The sequence below is a fragment of the Passer domesticus genome, chromosome 7 (assembly GCF_036417665.1).
Source record: "Passer domesticus isolate bPasDom1 chromosome 7, bPasDom1.hap1, whole genome shotgun sequence".
Lineage (NCBI taxonomy): Eukaryota > Metazoa > Chordata > Aves > Passeriformes > Passeridae > Passer > Passer domesticus.
The window spans coordinates 17,944,691-17,964,090 of NC_087480.1; the positions used below are offsets into that span (position 1 = coordinate 17,944,691).

Here is a 19,400-nt window from a genome sequence, read left to right on the forward strand (position 1 = left end):
TCATTAATCAGAGCCATTGTTTTCCCTCTGACACCACAGAGTCCCAGGGAGTGCCAGGGATGTCACCAGCCCATGCTGCTGGTGAGCTGGGGACTGAGGGGACATGTCCTCGCTTTGGGACTGGCTGATAAACCAGGAACTCGGATCTACAGGGAAAATAAACATGAAATCTGGGAAAGGAGGTGGCAACATCTGCAATCATCTGCCAGGCACTCAAGCACAATTTGAAGTATTTAGGAAATGTGGTAATCTCATGTTGATGGAAAAAAGGCTGGGAATGTTGTTATTTCTTGATCCAAATTATGGCAATTCCTCTGGGAAAGAGAAGACCTGGCACATCTCCATGATTAGGAAATATGCAGACCCAGTGGGAACAAGATGCACAAAAAAGGAGCCCTAAAGACTCTAGGGGGAAACAAAAAAAAATCCAAAAATGTGAGGTATGAAGCTGTCCTTGCCTCTCCCCCCAGCATGGTCTCCTGAGAAAAGCTGGAGGGCTGCAGATCAGTGTTTCCAATGATTCCCAGACAGGATTACTTCATCAGCGCTCCAGACATAGCTTTCCTTCCTCCTCGCTGGCCATCCCCAGGACAGGGCACATTCCTCAGGCAAAGCTGAGACTCAGGAGGAGCGAGGGCACCCAGGGGCTGTGGGATGACCCCTCCTGGGGAGCAGCCCCAGCCAGAGCTGGACACAGCTCTCTGTGCTGCCTTTGGGTCACCCTGCCCACCCCAGCCCTTCACCTCCTCCCAGGGCACTCAGGGAGCACTTCCTGCACCCTGGAGCTATTCCAGCATTTCTCTGGAAGTGAACCTAGCCAGGATTTCTTCCCTGTCTCCAGAGCACTGGGTAGGAAAATGGGAAGGTGGAAAGCTTGCTCAGAAGGGGGAGTGGAGGGACAGCATCAACTTCTGCTCCCTATGAGAGGGGCAGGACCCAGGGAACAGCTGGAGCTGTGCCAGGACAGGTTTAGGTTGGAGATCAGGAAAGGCTCTTCCCCCAGAGGGTTCTGGGCACTGCCCAGGGGATGGGCAGGGTCCTGAGGCTGCCAGAGCTCCAGGAGCATTTGGTCAATCAGGGTGGGATTGTTGGGGGGTCTGTGGCTTGGACTGGATGATCCTTGTGGGTCCCTTCCATCTCAGGATGTTCTATGATCTATCTCTGCCTCCTCTGGGCTCTTTCCAGGCTTCTCTGTGTCCTTCTGCCAACTTGGAGTTGTCCCCCCAGGTGAACTCCTGGTGGCTTATGTGGGTATGGATGGACAGAGCTGGAGATTTTTATGGCTTGTCAGCCCAGCTGTTCCTCACAGCTACAGACACCAGACCTGGGCCAAGCTGTGGTTCCAGCTTGTCCAAACCCTGCACTGAGCTGCCTTTAATCTAATCAGAGCCCCTCTCTGCAGGTAATTTGTATGTGGTGAGTAGTTACTGTGGATGCTAAGGAAGGAACACTTTAAAACACTTCTAGTTTAATTACTTTGTTATTTTGAGGAGTATCATCAGAGCTGCTCATTTAGCAAAGGTGACAGGTGAGGCTGAGGAGTCATCAGCAGTAATTCATGGGCTTCATGTGTGCAGCACTAAACACTGTGCTCACTCACATCAATGGGATTGGATTTGGCACCTCTCGAAATTTCTCTCAAACTTATTTGTTTTGTACAGCTGCAAATAATGAAAGCAATTGTTGGGCTGACTCAGTTCCAAGAACTATTCCCCAACCTACTCATGTACACAGAGAGGATCAGTCACTCTTGAAATCCATCCTGAGATGAGCCAGCTCCTCCCATGCAAAAACAAGCAGTAAATCTCTATTGATTCACCAGTGGTTTCCCTCCTGGTCCTACCCAGTTTCACTCTTTACACTGGACTTTTTAACCTGGAGTAAAGGGCTTGCCTACACTTGGGTAGATACCTACACTCCAGGTTGGATTTTTTTTTGTGGAGAGTAGACTTTAAAGTTAGAGCAGTAGTAGAGAAGTTTTCAACAGGTTTTCTATACACTTTTATACCTTCTTCATAATTTCCTTTTGAAGTGACAAGAAATCAGATTTTAAAAACCACCAACCCTTTCCTTTTCTGTGTGTCTGTGATAAGTTAATATTAATTTTTTCCTGATTAATCACATCACTGCCCAGGTATTGGCAGGCTGCAAATGTCTGTGATGGTTTCTTTACTGTGGTGGCATTTCCCAAAGAAGGGACAAGGTGCACCAGGAGTGATGAACTGCAGATGGGACAGAGAGAGATTTGAGGCAGGTTTTATCTCTCTGTGGATAAGAAACTGCCTTATTTCAGTGTTTAGGGGCAATGCAATAACCCAGGCAGGCATCAGCTCCTAACTGAGCCCGGCTGCCAGCAGAGGTCAGGATTGAAACTGGCACCAGAAGATGTTAAGGAAGGATTTCCCTGAGGTTTCCATGCAAAATGCTGTCAGTGGGGAACGGAAACTTTTGCCAGAGTTCAATGCAACAGTTTGTTTCCCACGTGTGGAAAATCTGCCCTGGTTGTAGAGAGCTGACCTAGTCCCTGACATCTTCAATCAGGACACAACTTCCAACAGTAATTTTGGGCAGCCAGGCTCGGTTTAGAACCACAGCTTTGGGGCTTGAGAAGTAACACTCCCGTAAATTCACAGCAAACAGATGCAAATGAACTTTTCTCAGGTTAAAGAGGTTGTAAATGAAGTTTCACTGGGCCACAGCACACAAATTAAAGCACTGCCCAGCATGAACTCCAAATGAAGTCCCACTTAAGGGGTGCTAACTTTGAACTTCACCTGGCCTGGCTATTTCAGTTCTTAGGACATTCATTTCCAGAGCAATTTTCCATGCAGCATGAGGCAATAGCAGCAAGTGAAACAGTGTTTCCAAATACCCAGTCAACTAAATCGTTGTCCTGTGTGTCAGTTCTCCTTTGATAATAAAATATGATGGTAATTCATCCTAAGACAAAGGCTTTGGAAAACTGTAACATGGATCCCCTGGAGAGACATTAAAATGGCCAGAGAAGAAAAGAGAGAAGTTACAAAATCCCTGACACCGTGGTTTAGCAAAATGTGTGTTTCTTTGAAAGCATTTTTTGGTCTTTTTTGCCAGTACTCAGCCTCTGTCTGGATGTATCAGATCAGAAGGATGCTCACTGATGTCCCTCCTCCACCATCTGCAGACTAAATCCATTATTCCCAAATTTTCTTCTTGTTCCGTCATCCACTTGCACATGAGAGTGTTGGAAACTCTGTAACTACCTGTACCTTATCCTCAAACCCTGTACAGAATGAGCTCCGGAAAAGAACATTTAAGCCCAACAGATGAGAATCAACAGGAATGGCTCATAAATGGGCCTTTAGGTGCTACAATAATAAAGCTGTTGGAAATGGGAGTGGTTATCAGGAGAGGCTGGAATCATGGCAGGTCTGATACCAAGGGCAATCATTTATGTTTGCAAGAGTCTGGGGAGAGGAAAGAAAACCTTCCCAAGGTTGTTCCATCAGCCTGTGTAATTCACCTCCCAAAGGAAGCAGAGAGGCCAGCCCTATCTTTAGGAATATTTAGAATCAGAGGAGATAAAGTGCTGGGAGATGTCCTTCAGAAAACATTTGCTGGTGCTCCACAAACAATCCCCGAGAGCTCCAGCTGCCACATTTGGGAATTCTCTGATATCCTGCTGAGTGGCCAAGCACAGCCTGCCTTGAGGTACAGGACCCTTCCCTTTCCAAACTTCTTTGGTGCTCCCTCAAAGGCAGAGTGGATATCTGAGCTGTGGGCTCTGAAGTGTCCCCAGAGCAGACCTCAGAGAGGACTGGGGATGTTTTCCAAGAAAGGCAAGAGCTGACAGAGGAATTTGGGTGAGGTTCTGCTGAATGACAAGTGGATTGCAAAGCGACCTCTGACCATGCTCCAGGGCTAAATCCAACTTGCCATCAAGGAACATGACTGTCCAGGGAACACCAAATAATTATGGGAAAGCTGCTCAGAGAGACTCCAGGCCACATTCCCCAAGGTTTCCTGCTTGGAGCCTTGCTGGTGTGAGTCCAGCAGTGATCTCTGCTCCCTGGAGATCCTGCTGTGTCCCATAGGCAGCACCACACAAACCCTGGTGGAAACTGGGCAATCCCCATTCTCAGGCCTTTATTCCTACTCTCCATCTCTTTCCTCATCCCCTCTTTTCTAAGAAAAAAATGAGCCTGCATGGAAAGGCTTCTTTGTAAAGAACATCTGTGTCCTCCTGTGTGATGAATCACTGACCTGCAGAAGGAGCAGGCCAGGGGAAGGCCACGAGAGGGATGGAGCTGAAATCAGAGCGGGGAAGGTGGATGGGCAGGGTGAAGCAGAACAAAAGCCCACCCCTGTTAGCATTGTTGGACCATTTCTCCTTGGGCTATAAATCCAGAAGCAAATGAGCCAGAGCCTCCTGAGGTTAAGTCAATTGATGTGCCACACTAAACAGAGATGGATTTGAACAAATACAGGGTTGGATGTGTCAGGAACATGTGAATGCTCAGTGTCAGTAAAATCTGCTCGGTGGGTAATTACTTTGTTTTCTTAGTTTCTGAGCTCTACCCATTAAGAAGCAATGGGCTGAAGCTGACTTTGGACTTGACGCCGGAATCTGTTTTCGATCAGTTCCGTGCTCTACTTCTGTCGGCTTTGTGTGCCTGTCTCAGGAGGTTTTCCCTTTTTTTCTGGTTTGTTTTGAAGGATAGCAGGTTGCTATTTTAGGAGACAAGATAAAAGCTGTTTGCTGAGATGGGGAGAGGGAACCTAACCATCTCCTTAAAACAGAGCCCAGTTTCAGTTACATTTCCACAGCCCCAGGAGAGGTTTTGTTACCCCGTGCCTGCAGCCTCCCTGGCCAGCCTGGCCTAACTAGATTTGGTTTCCTCACTGGTTTGCATTAAGCTGGAAAGTACCAATCAGGCCCAGGGAACTGGCTGCAAATCATTTGGTGAAATCCTTCTTAATGACAAACTCCATCAGGCCGTGGAGCAGGGCTTCAATCGCTTCCTCAGCCTCCACCGCACTCTTACCCTGACGTGACCCCAACTTCTGCCCTGTTTGTGAGGCTTCTCCACAGCTGTGACATAATGTTTTTGATGGCAGGCTTTGGAGGAATTCTGCTTGTGGCAAAGGAGGAATCTGCTTCGAATTAGCACTGCACATATTTATCAACTCTGCATAGCATGGCTGCCTGTTGACAAAAATCCCTTCTCCTGTCCCCCACAGGTTCCCACATGAGCTCACTTGACTTGCAAAGGTTTGGAGCTGAAGCAGTTTTTGGTGCCTGGGAGCAGCCCAGAGAAGGGGCAGCAGGTGGGTGATAGTCCAGGTGTGATACCCAGAGCCAGGCTGTGTTGTTAGTGCCAGATCCTGCCTTTTGGGTGGATTTGGGGGTGCCCAGGCACTTCCAGGACTCCTCTGCCGTGCCTGGAGCCGTTCCCTCTCTAACAGGTTGGTTGAGTTGCAGCACATCAGCTCCTCATCTGGAAAAACTGTGGCTCGGGGAAGGGGGTTGCACAGTGACCTGGAAACAGCAGATTTGCTTTGTGGGATCCTGATTTTAAAGGTGCTTCACTGCAGCTGCTTCCAAGAAAAGCAAACATTGCCAGGTACCGGGAGCAGCCCCGGGTCACATTAAAGCCACCTACGCCACTCGGCCAAAGCTGGGCAGGAAATTCTTCTCTCTTCATGTCTAAATATTTAAGGCCTATTTATTTATTTTAATTCCTCTTGTGCATAGGGATAAAAACACAAATCCTTCAAAGGTTTTTCTTATTATGGAAAGCAGCTACAGAAAAAGACTCATCTAAAAATAGCCAGATATTTAGGGCAGCCCCCGGTAGTGGGAGACAGATGCAGAGGCCAGATTCCACCAAGGAACGTGGTGTCCCCAGCATCCTACACTTCCATCCCAACAACAAGGTCATGGCATCGTTGGGATGGGACCGGAAACGCCATCCTGGCTGGAGAAGCTTTCCTGGAAAACTGCTCCTAATCCAGCCACTTTCCATGTAGGATTTTGCCACAGCGTAATTTCCTAATGAAAGCTTTTTTTTCTTTTTTTTTCTTATGAAACCCCAAACTGGTTCTGTTCTTGACTTCAGAGCAGAAACAATCACGCCACTGTTTTCTTTTCCTAAAAATCTCGCCTCTTCATCCCAAAAGTTTCTTGCAGTTCCTATAGACAGCCAAAATACGCAGTTGCCCTTTGAACAGTAAAATTTGGGTGCTGGGTAGTTAACAAAATCAACAAATATGACTCTAAAAGTAATTAAATGAGGAGGGTTTGGAGCTCTGTCCTGCCTCTCTCTTGCAGAGGATCCAAAGCTGGTAAGGAATACAGATCTATATGGAAATGACTAAGAAGAAAGGGAATTATGAAAGTTCAGTGAGCACTGAATGAAAGCAAAATGAAAACTGGATGTCACCAAGAAAGAAAAATGTCACCATTTGAATTCAGGAGGAGAAAAGCACCAAGGTGAGAGATGAAAGAATAATGCAAATCCATGCAGGCAATTAAATTAAAAAGGTTCCTTCCATCCTGATTCCACACATACAGCCTTGATTTGCTGCACTAAGAATTCAGAGAACTAATCCCAGAAATGAAATCCAGATCTGAGACCCTGCAGAATAAACAAACAGCTTATCAAGCTAGAGCCAGCCTTTGCTGGGGTTCCTCTTGCAGAGTTCTGCTCCCTCTTGTCTTGATTAATCACTAAAACTTTTGGTGCTGCACATGAATTTTGGCCTGGCAGAGGTGAACTGTGGCTCTCAGGGGTTTCTGCATGTGCTGAGGGAAACCAGCAGGTTCCTGGTGCCCCTTGCTGAGCAGGGGGGTGTTTGTGAGGTGTGGCAGGGCAGGAGGGGGAAGAACACCCACTGCAGGCAGACAGAATTGCTAGAAAAGCACATAGGAATGGGTTTGAACTTTCCCTGGATGTGCCAGGAGGTTCCAGAGGTGCCTGGATCTGCATGGCCAGGCCGAGCCAAGCCCAGTCACTGGCACAGCCAACAACAAGCAACACTTGGAGTCACAGGAACACTCTTGGGTTCCAGCTGGAAAGGGAGGCTCAGCATTTTGTTGCACTCTTAAGCTATCAAAATGTTTATATCAATCGAAAACAGGCTCTTGGGGGAGAGTAAAAAAACAGGGATGAATTTTGAGGTTGAAACCTCAGCTGCCAAATTGTAAAACCCTTGGCTGGAAGGTCTCAGGGTAGAAAGCACTGCGCAGGATTAACTGCATAGCAGTGGTTCAAACAGGAGCCATCAGAATAAAGAGAGCCTTCAGGAGGCATTTCTTTTGGGCTCTAGAGCAAGGCCAAAGCATGGAAGCAGCTTTGGGAGGAGAAAAAACACTGCTGGAGAGTAAAAAGAGCTGTAGGTAAGCCCAAATCCTGCAAAACTTGTTCACAGGAGCTGCTGTGCTGACATGAACATCTGTGCAGTGGGAAGAGCCCTCTGAGGCCAGGCAGAGGCAGCAGGAAGAGATCCTGACGTGGGGCAATGGCTCTGAATGTAAGGGAAGTTTCCCCCACAATGCACTGAAATTAAGGAAAGTTTCCCTTGCAATGGCTCTGAAATTAAGGGACACTTTGCTCTGTGGTGGCACTGAAATTTAGGGATGTTCCCCCCACAATGGCACTGAAATTAAGGGATGTTCCCCCCACAATGGCACTGAAGTTAAGGGACAATTTCCCCTGTGATGAAACAGAAACTCTTTGTGCTCACATCACCACGGGAGGAAGCACAGCAGATCACTTTTTGTGTTATTAATTCAGTTGAGCTATTTTAAAACAATGAGTCCCTAACCTCAGTATTAGACCTGTTTAGCTTCTTATAAATCTTTCTAAAAAGGGTTCTGTTTGTTCAGTTTTCAGTGTTGTTTGGCCTTTGGCCATCAAATACAGTTGATCTGGTGAGATTTAATGGATTAAGGATATCAGAAAAGCAGGAATTCATAGTGATGCTGAAGTGGGAGTGCCCCACACCCCGTGGCAGAAGTGCCAATGTTTGGGTGCGATTCCAGCCTGATTCCCATCATTTCACTCCTGAGCAAGGACAGATTTGCCCCTGCTCTCCCCAAACTCCCACAGCAGTGACAACCCCGAGTTAACAATGCTGAGCATGACCTGTTTACTGTTTGGAAATGAGTAATTCTCTGCATGATTCATCTCTCACTGTCTTTGTTGTTCCTCAGAGCAGCCATGGAGGAATTTTAGCGGTGGTATTTTATTCCTGCAGCCAACAGGGCAACTTTCTCTTTTCCCTGGTTTCCAGAAAAATGTGGGTGGTTGGTAAGGAGACACAGAGAAAGAAGGAAAAATTGGCACATTTCCTTGGAATTCTCCAGTTCTGAGCTTGATTAGAGCCCTCCTTGTGTTCTGTAGGGACTTTATCCCTCTTGACACAACCTCTTAAGCCAGGGAGATGCAGTGGGGGCAGAACACAGCCACAATCTCAACCTGTCCAGCCTCCCCTGGGGTTTTATTCACCAGTGGAACCAGATCCTTCACAGCTCATCCAAACTGGCTCTTGAGCTGGAAGCAGCAGTTTGACCTCATCAACATCCCATTTTCCAGGTGGGATTCTCCAGCCTGACCACGTGCCTCCCTGTACTGACACAAGGTCTCATTGTAGTTGAAAGGGAAAATAATTCAGATATCTACACTCAAGCAGAAGGCAATGCAAAGCTCATGTAGGACCCTGCCATTTGCAAACTCCTGCAAAATGCTAATTTCTCTGTTCCACTGCTGATTCCCTAAATGAATGTTTATTGTTGAAGACCTGAATCCTGAGGATTTGGAGAGCTGTAATGTGCAAAACTTTCCCTTTCTCATTAAGCCTGGCTGTAGCTGGGAGGTTTGGGTCAGCTCTGCTGACCCTCCAGGACAGCCACAGGAATAGGGAGGAAAGGAAATCCAAATATAAAATCAGCTCAATGTTCTTGTCTCCCTCACCATGGGAGTTATGTTCCTCTCCCTCTGTCTTCACCCAACTCAGGGCACTTTGGTGAGCCCCCCATGCAAAGGATTAATCCAAAGTTGAATGGTTTTTGATTTAAAATGGGAAGACGATAAAATCTGCAGCTGCAGCTCTTGTGTTTTCTTACAGAAATGCTCACCCCACTCCTGGGCATGACTCAGCACAAGACAGAAAGGTACCTTCAGTTACAGAATCCTTGAGTGGCTCATTTGGGTTCCAAATCCCAGTGAGGCTCCTGGAGGGGCTCACAGCTGGGGGATCCCACCCTCACTCCCTCTCTGATCCCGTTCCAGCCCAGGACAGGCACTCAGTGTCCCACAGTGTGCAGGGGGAGCTTTCAGAGGAGGCAGGAAGGATCCAGAGTCATCCCAAATCAAACCCATTCCCCACGGATTCCACCCATCTCCCACAGATCCAGGGAGAGCACGCCAGCTGCTGAGATTTGGGGCCACTCCTTGGAGTTAACTCTATTTTGCTGTGCCATGAGCTGTTCTTCCCAAAGCAGAGCCCAGCTGGCACCTCAAACCCCTGGGGAGTTTCTGGGGGCAAAGCTTGGAGCAGGTGGATCCCCCCCCCCAGCCATTCCTGGGGATTCATTGTGCACATGCACCCAGCCCCTCTTTCTTCTCCTGAAGTGCTTTCATCTCTCCTGGTTTTAAAGAAACCAGGGCTGGCCCCACCCTGCTGTACAACTGCAGGGCTATTTACCACTTGGAGAGGAAATCCCATGTCACAACCCCTTGGAGCACAAGGAATAATGTCCGGAATTCCTTTATCTGTGACCAGGCCTGCCTCACAGGCTCTTTCCTGTCACTTAAGTGTACACAAATATATTCTTTTCTTTTGTCAAGGCAAAGGGCCCAGATTTTAATGATGGTTTATTAAAAAAGAAAAGGTTTTGGCAAGACTCAAGAACAAACGTTCTCTGACTTTGGGACCTTTTGTTCTTCAAGGTGAAAAGTGACTATAAAGAATAAGGAAAATTGAGTCACTGGTCCTTGCCCTCCATAGTAAATTTGACCTCCACTGTTTTTACAGCGCCTAAAATTGGTGTCCTGGGCTAATCAGGGAAGTTAAAGTGATAAGCCTCTCTCCAGGGCTGCTCTGCAAGGTGATATTTTCTGAAGTGATCAAAATGACCCTTTGAGCACTGCAGATTTGTACCCTCAGCTCCAAGGTTTCTGTCCTTGCCTTTGTGCCAGACTCTGCCTGGCTGGAGGTTGTGCTTGTCCGTTTGTCTGTCAGAGGGATGGAGTGAGAGGTGCTGCTGGACACAATCTGGGGGCAGGGCTCCCTTCCTGAGAGGATGGGAAGGAGTGGGATGCAGCATGTGCTGAAATGTCTCCCTGCACATGGGTGCAGCCATTCCCTGCACCTGCCAAGCTCACACCTTGGAAAAGAGGATCAGAGACTCCCAGGAATGGCTGAGCCATCCTCCCAGAGCCCCTCTGTGCTGGCAGGACCAGCTGGAATCCCTCAGGGATACCTGCCAGCATCCCAGGCACTGCTGGGGCCACTCCCACCTTCCACAGAACAGTGCAGAGACCACCAGCTCCAGGCCAGAGGGGAGGGAAATCTCCAGCAGGAAACCCCTGGGAGCAAGGAAGTCACAGCAGAAATATTGGCACCAGCCTTCTGAGGGAGGCGGGGAAGCAGGCAGGGGAGGAATCTTTCCAGGAAAAGAACATTTGCATCAGATACTTCCAGAAATAAAATATCAGAGAAATGTTCTGAATACTGGCAGCTCTGCCCTGCTTTGCCCCACCACTCTTTTAAGTCCTTCTCAAAAAAGTGCTGATCCTTCAGTCTGGAGCCCCTCATGCAAAAAGGAGTGCAAGTGCCAACAGGGACCACAGAGCAGCCCCAGTTGATCCCTGGCACCCTCCTGGCACTGCTGGCGATGGCAGGAAGCTGCAGCCTTGCTGCAGGACAAAGAACCCAGCAGCTGGAGTTTGCTGGCTCTTTATGGATATTCCTCCAGCACACAGGCAGTGCCAGATGTGCCGTCCCTGATTCGTGTGCTTTGTGTTTGATGTCTCCCATCAGAACCAGCCTTGGGCTGCATCCAGCAGCTAAACTGGTTTTAAATATTTTTAAATGTTTGGGCAAGTCTGTGATTGGCAAGAAGCTGTCCCTCCCTCAGCATCCTTCCCAGCTGAGGTGCAGCAGCAGCTCGGAGCAGGCACAGATGTTTTCTGCACAGGAGGAATGCCCTGTGCTTTCACTGAGCTGCTGCTGCTGAAACAAATCTCCCAAGGAGGGGGATTTTGGCAGGAGGGGACCTTGCAGGGGCTGAGAGCTGAGTGTTCACCCAGGGATGTGTCTGTGTGCTGGAGCACAGCAGGAATTACAGCTGCTCTTATCTGGGTGCTGTCAGTGCCCGGGGCACCAGGCAGGCACAGCGAACCCACCACCCTGCCTGCAGGGGATAAATCCCACTGCTCCCGGCCTCCTGGCAGGGGGATGCTGAGGAATAGCTCATTTGGAGGCCTGGCAGTTGTAAGGCTTGATTTTCCTTTGCCCTCTGTGTTGTGGGGCGCAAAGTGTGCGTGGAGCAGAAAGGACCCGTGGTCAGGCAGGGCTGGAGAGGCCGGATCCATGGGGTTTTCCTTGCTGTTGGACAAGCTCACTCGTTTCTTTCTCCACTTCCTGAGTGACCCACGCTCCCTGAACAGGCCCAGCAGGCCCCTGGCTTTGTGCAGGGTGTCCTGAGCAGGGCTCTGTGTGCTGTGGTGGAGTGTCCCCAGTGCCACAGCCCTGTCCTGCCCACCTGGCCAAGGAGCTGTGCCAGGGCAGGGAAAGAAATCCTGGCTCAGAAATCCTAATCCGCCTGTGAGAGCCCAATTCATGCAAATCAAGGTGGATTAGTCCATTCCATTTCCTACTCTGTCACTTTGCAGTTGGTGGCAGTGATTTAAGGCCACTTTACTCAGAATTTGGGTTTCCCCCCCCCCAGCTTTATTTGCCTGACCTTGGCGTTCCAGTCTGCTGCACGGAGGAGATGAAGCCATGTGTGACAAACCATCCAGGCTGATGTTTGCTGGGATGGGTCATAGATTTTCCTGCCCTGTGTCAAAGGCACCCCAGCAGGGACAATGCCAGCGCTGTCCCAGAAGGAGACACCCCTCCTGTGCAGACATTTCCCTGGAAATTGCCATAAATTCACAGTGTTTTGGAGAGCTGGGACTGCTGTGCCACACAAGGAGTTCTCAGTGTCACCAGCCCCGTGGCTGTGACAGCACAGTCCTGATTTTGGGTGCACGTCCCACAGGAGCTCACAACCTGACAGTGCTGAGATCACTCCTAAAAGCAGGCAAGCACCACAAACTCAGCCCAAAATCCCCAAATTTGGGCCAGGGGGGTCAGAAACACCTCCCTGTTTTATATCCGGCCCGATATCTGCTTTTGAACCAGGTCATGAGAGATTGTTATTCCCAGCAGAGTGTTGCCTTGTTGAAATGTGGAATTTTTCAGGAATTTTTCATTAACATTGTCTCTGGCAGATAAAATACTGGCCATGCCAAAGACAACATGCTTGGGAATATGCTGCTCCTGAGCACAAAGATACTGTCCCTCAGCACTGCAGCCCACCCAGCACATGGGCTGCCCCAGTGACAAAGAGAATAACAGCCTGGAAGCTGATAATGCCCAGGAATTTTGCTTTTCCTATGTATTTTCATCTTCATTAAAAGACCAGAGTGGCATAGTCCAGTGAACACTCATTTTTGGTGTTCCCTTTTCAGTGAGACAATTTGCTTGGTAGGAGATGAAGCAGTTGCAATTCTATCAATGGATGCACAGAACAGCTTTGTGACTCTGCATTAATTTGATTGTTTTCACATGAAAAGAGAAAAGAGAGAGAATATTGGTCATGCATAAGCAAAGGAGGGGCTGAAGGGGTGCTGAGGGTTCAGGAGCTTTGCTGGGCTGGTTTCACAAACCTTGCCACAGGATGGGTGAGGAGTTCTGACAGCGAAGGTGGATAAACCCATCCATGCCTGGCCTGCCCCTAATCCCAGTCCTGCCCCCCTCAGGGCCCAGCTCCAGCACCGACCCCTCCTGGCCTCCCTCTGTCCTGTCCTCCCAAGATATTTCATATCTACTGGACACAGAAATGTGTTCTTAAAGCAAATACCTAAAGTTCTGCTGCTTGGGAAAAACAAAACACATCCAAGGAGGAACAATGTCTCTTTTTTCCTTTCTTCCCACCCTTCCTCATGACACAATATTAACAAATATTAATATAAGCACTGAAGCTTTCATACTGAGCTTTCAGATTATCTGTAAATAGGTGTCTTGTTTGCATCTGTGTGTTATTCATCTTTTGTTTTCTGCATGGCTGTGCCCACCCAAATCCAAAAATGAGCTGGTACTTAAGGTACTCAAGCCTTAACTTGGGTAGAGGCAGCTTTTGTAAGGAAACATCCATGGCTGAGAAAGGACAGCATCAAAATGGCAATAATTACAATAGTAATAATAGTAATAATAATAATAATAATAATAATAACAATAATAATAATAATAATAGTAATAGTAGTAGTAGTAAAACAGACTGCAAGGGGCAAGGAGGAACTCAGGCTGGATTTTGAGCCCTGGCTGGATGCTGCTCAGCTGCAATTTTCTGCTTCTCCCCAAAAGTGTGCAGATTCCAGAACAAGTGAGCTCCTAGAAGGGGAATTTCTCCTTTGGATTCTAAAATCCAATAAGCCAATATTCCCTTGAGCAGTGTGATGCCTGTAATCACCTTATTTCTACTGCTGAAAGCAGCAAGGGGCTGTTTGAGGGCTCCAAGGAGGAGGGGAAACTCCTCCTGACCAGCCCAGGTGGCACTCCAGGCTCATTAAACAGTTCTCCAAGAGGCACCTCCAGTGTGGGGGGATGAGAACAACCCCTCAGCCCTGAATCCTCTCACTCTGAGAGCCTCTCAGTGAGGGAATCCATCAGATCAGGGCTGGAAATTAGCTTTGCAAATTCCTCCATGCCAGAAGAATGAAAACCAAGAGCCATTTTGATGTTGTCCTTTCTCAGCCATGGATGTTTCCTTACAAAAACAACCACATCTTGAGACGTGGTTGCAGCTGGAGTGCCTCTGCACCATGCAGGTGTGGGTGTGGATGCCCTGGATACTTCACCATTCAGGAGGCTGAGAGAGGCACCACAGTGCGAGAAATTCCAGGAAAAAATGTAGCTTTGCAAGCCCTGAGCATCCCTGCCAGGGATTTCTGCCAGTTCAGGCCAGGTCCAGCACAGTCCTGGTCCTCACAGCCTGAAATGCCTCCCTGTCCCTGCAGCTGCAGGTGGGTTTGTCTCTGGTGGTGGCAGTGAAAGATGAAGAAAATCTCCTGCAGCTCCTGAGCTGCTTTTTCTGTTCCAAACATTGATCGCTCCATCCCTCCAGGGAGGAAGGGAAGGACCAACCTCCCTGATTTACAGAGGGGCAGAGGCACAAAGGCAGGAAAAACCTGTGCTGCAGGGAGGAATGCAAGGCCAAAATGCACTGGAGACTGAGGGGGGCACCTGCAAACCTCAGTGCAGGGCCTGAGCAAAGCACCCACACTGCAGGGAGCAGGGCTGGGGTCACACAGCCTTTTTCTTGCAGATTCTGGGTGTTCCTCCATCCCACCCTGCTGCAGCCCCCGAGCTGGAGTCAGTGCTGCCCTGGGGTGTTTGCCAAAGGGCAGGGACAGAGCTGAGTCACTTCAGCCTCACCTGAGCTCCCTGCTGCTTTGGAGCACAGCCCCAGCAGAGCCAAACCCCACAGACCTGGCCTGGCCCCTCTGTTCCCAGTGCTCCCAGTCCAGAGCATCCCTCAGTGCTCCAGCACAGCTGCCCTGAGCATTTCCACACCAGGCCTCTGCCCCTCCCCAAACACCAAAGAGGTGTTTGGGCAAAGCTCTCAGGCACAGGCTGGGATTGGTGGGGTGTCCTGTGCAGGGACAGGAGCCGGACTGGATGATCCCTGTGGGACCCTTCCAACTCAGGATATTCTCTGATTCTGTGTTTCTGTGATTCTGTGACTGATTTTGTGGTTCTGCAGTTCTACGGTTCTGTGATTCTGTAATTCTGTGATTCTACAGTTCTGTGATTCTGTGATTCTGTGATTCTGTGATTCTGTGGTTCTGTGATTCTGTGATTCTGTGATTCTGTGGTTCTGTGATTCTGTGATTCTGCAGTTCTGTAATTCTGTGACTCTGTGGTTCTGTGATTCTGTGATTCTGTGGTTCTGTGATTCTGTGATTCTGTGATTCTGTGATTCTGTGATTCTGTGGTTCTGTGATTCTGTGGTTCTGTGATTCTGCAGTTCTGCAGTTCTGTGGTTCTGTGATTCTGCAGTTCTGCAGTTCTGTGGTTCTCCAGTTCTATGATTCTGCACTTCTGCAGTTCTGTGATTCTGTAATTCTGTGATTCTGCAGTTCTGTGGTTCTGTGATTGTGTGTTCTGTGGTTCAGAGGGGCTGCCTGTCACCCAGAATGTTTAACAAGGCAGCAGCTCAAGGCAGAGGAAGACATCAAACCAATTGATGCCTGAATTTGTGCTCCTGAGAATGCAGAGGAAATGCAGCCCCAGTGAGCTGTACAAGCACAGAAAGTTAATGTATGCTCGTTTGTATATCTGCCCATTGTCCAGGGGAACTCTCCACTTCCTCTGGGGATCAATAATGAATAGACCTATAAGGGAATGTTGTGGTGGCAGCAATTTCTCTTTTCCTACCATTTAACTCAGAACAATATGGAACCAAAACAACAAGGCAGCCTTTCAAAGGCTGGCAGTACAATGCACCCTATAGGACACCAACCATTAAACTGAAGAGCACGAGGGAGACCTTTGCCCTGTGGATGCTGAGAATTCCTCTCAGTTCCTTTATCCTGAGAATTCCTTTATCATCTCCAGTGCAGAAGATCAGAGTTTGAGATACTCTCCTTACATCCCACCACGCCCAAGTGTCACTACCCCGCTTTCACTACCAGCAGATGGCAAGGGCAGAACTGAGATAAGCAAAAGAATTTAAAACAGGAAAGATGACTGAGTTGGGCTGCTCTGGGCTCTCCTCTCTCTCTTTAAGTCTGGCTAGCTTAGCTCTGAATTGAAGGAGACTTCTGGTGACACCAGATGTATTGGTCAGCCTGGGAATTAAAGAATCAGCAGCCCAAAAAAAAAAAAAAGGCTCTGCAAGGCTTTAGTCTCATGATTGATTCAGGTGAAATGTTTATCCTGAACCACACGAGTGATGGCATCAATGATGTATCAATATTGTCTATCATTGCTATTCCAGGGATGCAAAATGAAGGAGTTGGCACTCTATCAGAGATGTCCAGACCCTGCAACAGCAGTCCCAGAGTCACTGGACAAAGGCTTTGGTGTTTGCCTCATGCAGAGTGTGCAGTGCTGGACCCTGGATTAAAGATTACACTTGGCACAGGTAGGCAGAGAGGGAGAAGCTCAGAGTTGCACTGCTCAGTGCCAGAGCACAAATCCAGGTAGTATTTCAAAGCCTACATTAATTTTAAAGTACAAAGATATTGCAGAGTGGAAGGGCAAATGGCCTTGAACAGCGGCTGTGCCAGCAATCCTCCATGGAAATCAAAACCAGCTCAGCTTTAGCTTCGCCACTAATCTCACTCTGAGCACAGAATTTTCATCTCTACTGCCCTGATTTTCTCCTGAGTGCTAGACAGGTTTGGCAAATGAAAACTGAGATTTATACCCAGGCAAAACTCCTGTCCTCTTTTTTTGTCCTTCTGCTACAAACCCACCAGAAAACCAAAGGTTCTGTCCTGGAGAAGGTTAAAATAAATTGGGCACATATTCCTGGGATGGGAGAAGGAAAACCTTTCACTAGGGAGCATCAGCCTGTGCTTGTAGACCTGTGGGACGTCGTGGTGCCTGTCTGGGGAGCCTTCCCTGCCTGATATCGTGCACCAGCTCTGACACCCACACAGAGCATTAGGGAATAAGGCTGGTAGTTTATTTTTAATAGCAATATAACCACCACAGTTGTGCACAAAGCTCCAGAGAGAGCAACCTCTATAACCAGTGATGCCTTGTGGAGGCTGCCCTAGAACAGAGGCTGGACAGAGCTAAGAATAAAGCAGGGATTTATTAAAAGGATCTCCTCAATGGATCCACCTTGGGCAGCACAAGAGCCCAGCCAGGGCTGCACCCAAGATGAACCAAAATGGGCACAAAAATCCCTGACTGGTCATGGGGTCTGTCACTTTTATCAGTTCTGCTCCATTTGCAGATTGCAGTTCATTGTCCAATTCCAGCTCCAGCCCATGCAGTCCCATCCTTCTTGTTTTTCTCTCTTTGGTCTACTGTTTGTGTTTTTGGGCTTGAGATGTGGATCAGTTGTGTTTGGGTTTCTAGTTAGAGCAGGAATTGTTTTGTCTCCCTGCTCTGTGCAGAGCTCACCATCCCCTCATATGAAGCCCAGACCCACACACTAAAGCAGCTCAGAATCTGAAAACCAGAAAAGCTAAAACCTGAAGCATCATTAGAAGAAGGCTTCATTACTTAATGACTTATCTAATTAAATTTATAATGGCATTTCACAAAGTGGGTCTGAGTATTACTTTTCAGATACAAAGTTGACAACAATTAAAAAGGCAAAATGGCTGATTTATACAAGAGATGAGAATAGATAAAAGAGATCAGAACAATCCCATAGGAATAATAAGGAGAAATCAGCCTTGTAAAAACAGTGGCAGAATTCCTGATGGGAACTGTTTGGAGCAGGATGGGAGAACCTTTGACAAGCCCTGCTCATCAGCCTCCTGTTTTCCTGAATTCCCCTTCCCAGGGAGTCCCTCCATCCCAGGAACTGTCCCAGATGGGTTGTTCATTTCACCCTGCACATCTCCCATCAGAGCAGGGCTGATCCTGCCCAAGCTGACCCAGAGAACTGAGCTCATGTCTGTTTGCCTGCTTGGGAAAGCCAGGAGAAAACATTCCAAAGGTGAGAACACCACAGCCATTCCAAAGCTGTAAATCCATCACTCTGCTGGCTTGGTTTATCTCCTTGCTGATGGATCAGGGGATGAAGCAATAAAACTGTTCACAGAACCATCAGTGCCTTCGTGCTAACACCTGGCCTTGCCTTCCCATTATCCTTGGAAAAGGCCCCACTGGGTGGGATGAGCTGGGACAAACCCAAAATGAGATGGGCCAAGAGCAGGGAGCTGCCAGGCTCTGCCCCAGGCAGTCCCTCCTGCCACACTCTGCTCCCTTCGTGCTGACACAGGATTTTAGGGATTCATCACTCTCCCCGGGAATTCCTCTTGAGCCAAACCCTTCTGCTCTGTCCTTACTCAACAGAAAATCTGCCCAGACTAAAGGGAAGTTGTTCAAAGCATGGGAGTCTCCAGGACTGAGCAGAAGAGGATCTGTGCAGCCAAAATAAATGTGAGGAATAGCAGGAAGGTTCCTGTGCTGCCTCACACAACTGGCTCAGCCACACTCTGGCTTTCCTTCACCACTGGAAAAGAAGCAGGTTATTTTGCTTTCTCACAGTGAAGCAAACCAAGACTTTTCCAGAAAGATCAGTAAGATCTCTACCTTTATAAAACATGCAGTGTGGGAGCAGCTTTCAGTCTGCCTTTTTTCCCCCAGATTCCATCACAAAATGTGTAAACAGCCAGAAGAAAATAAATGTTCTCAGCCGTACAATGGACAATTCAAAGACAGGCTATTGTCTTCAGCCAAGCACAGCCTTAAACCTGTGTGAACGAGAGGCAAAGCTTGTCCCGAGTGTGTAAACATGAAAATAACTCAGACATGATCCATTTCCAGAGAAAAAATGTGGCAGGCCAAAAGGTTACCTGATTCTCTCTGCTTTACACTGTGTAATAGCTTAAATTGTGTTTTAAAGGTCCTCAGGCTGACATCATTGTTTACATTGACTTGAATCATTCTTTAATTGTAACAAACCCCTTCCAAGCAGCCCAGCTCGGTGCTGCTGTGTCATGCAGAGAGCTGACACCACTGCCTTGCCTCATCCACATCCAGAAAGAGCTGGGGAGAGAGGTCTTGTGTCAGAAACAGAGCTGGGAAAAGAGACCTTGCCTCAGAAAGAGCTGGGAAAAGAGACCTTGCCTCAGAAAAAAGTTGGGAAAAAAGACCTTGCCTCAGAAAGAGCTGGGAAAAGCATTTCTCCCCACACCTGTGTTCTGCATTATTCTTTCTCCTGATGCCCCTCCTGGGTGAGGAAGCACAGCAGTGGAAGCTCCTGAAATCCCTTCCTTTCCCTCTGTAAATCATTATGACCTGAGGAGTGAAGCAGCAGTGGGTGCCCTTCCAAGGGAGGGGGTGTCCCAGTGGCCCAGTGGGCACCTGTGGGATTTATTGTTCTGCCAGGAAAGGCAGAGAGACCCGGAGCTTTGCAGGAGGAGCTCCCCAGGGCTTCACTTGCCTCCTCCCAGCAC

The 19,400-nt window shown here is 48.3% G+C and overlaps 1 protein-coding gene and 1 long non-coding RNA gene across 9 annotated transcripts in view; one reads left to right on the top strand and one right to left on the bottom strand.

Moving 5' to 3' along the window:
- Nucleotides 1-19,241, top strand: part of LOC135304623 (uncharacterized) — a 201,543-nt gene extending 182,302 nt beyond the window's left edge. The window contains exons 6-10 of one of the 7 annotated variants that reach the window (XR_010365927.1): nt 5,221-5,307; nt 6,311-6,472; nt 16,253-16,399; nt 17,780-17,935; nt 18,295-19,241. This is a non-coding gene — a long non-coding RNA (uncharacterized LOC135304623). Of the gene's footprint in view, nt 1-5,220; nt 5,308-6,310; nt 6,473-16,252; nt 16,400-17,779; nt 18,117-18,294 lie in introns of those variants that run through there. The other 6 variants (XR_010365931.1, XR_010365929.1, XR_010365925.1 and 3 more) reach the window with 6 other exon arrangements.
- LOC135304620 (vascular endothelial growth factor receptor kdr-like) overlaps nt 1-19,400 on the bottom strand; it is a 126,282-nt gene that overhangs the window by 99,391 nt on the left and 7,491 nt on the right. The window lies entirely within an intron of this gene.